This window comes from Mastomys coucha, unplaced genomic scaffold (assembly GCF_008632895.1).
Source record: "Mastomys coucha isolate ucsf_1 unplaced genomic scaffold, UCSF_Mcou_1 pScaffold14, whole genome shotgun sequence".
NCBI lineage: Eukaryota > Metazoa > Chordata > Mammalia > Rodentia > Muridae > Mastomys > Mastomys coucha.
This window is the reverse complement of record NW_022196896.1, coordinates 111,144,044-111,144,644: the sequence shown is the minus strand read 5'-3', so window position 1 is coordinate 111,144,644 and position 601 is coordinate 111,144,044. Positions and strand designations below refer to the sequence as shown.

At 41.4% G+C, this 601-nt stretch overlaps 1 protein-coding gene across 1 annotated transcript in view; it reads right to left on the bottom strand.

Annotated features, from left to right (window-relative positions):
- The window catches only part of LOC116089484 (nuclear autoantigen Sp-100-like), a 112,672-nt gene that overhangs the window by 70,847 nt on the left and 41,224 nt on the right, over nt 1–601 (bottom strand). The gene's annotated exons all lie outside the window — the stretch shown is intronic.

Here is a 601-nt window from a genome sequence, read left to right as displayed (position 1 = left end):
AGAGAATGGGCAGGTGAGACATGGAGTCACTGTCACTAAGATCCAAGGACTGTAGTCATGTCAATCACCCAGGGTTGGAGATTGGCATGATTAACTTATTTGTGAACTTGATACAATCTAGAATTGTGGGGGGTTGAATAGATATGGCCGTCCATGGGCTAATAATGTGTTTGAATGCTTGGCTCACAGGTACTATTAGAAGTTATAACCTTGTTGGAGTGGGTGTGGCCTTGTTGGAGGCAGAGTTTTACTGTGGGGTGGGTTTTGAGATTATACATGCTCAAGCTACACCCAGAATGGCACATAAGCTTCTTCTGCCTGCCTGAACATCGGAGGGGAAACTGGGAAAGGAGATATCATATGTCATGTATATAAAGAAAATACCTAATTAAAAAAAAAAAAAGATGTAGAACTCTCAGCTTCTTCTCCAGCAGCACGTCTGCCTGGACCCTGACATGCTCCCACCATGATGATAATTGACTAAACTTCTGAAGTATAAGCCAGCCCCAATTAAATCTTTTCCTTTATAAGTGTTGTTTTAGTTATGGTGTCTCTTCACAGCAGTAAAACCCTAAGACAAGAATCATCTAAGAAAAGAACC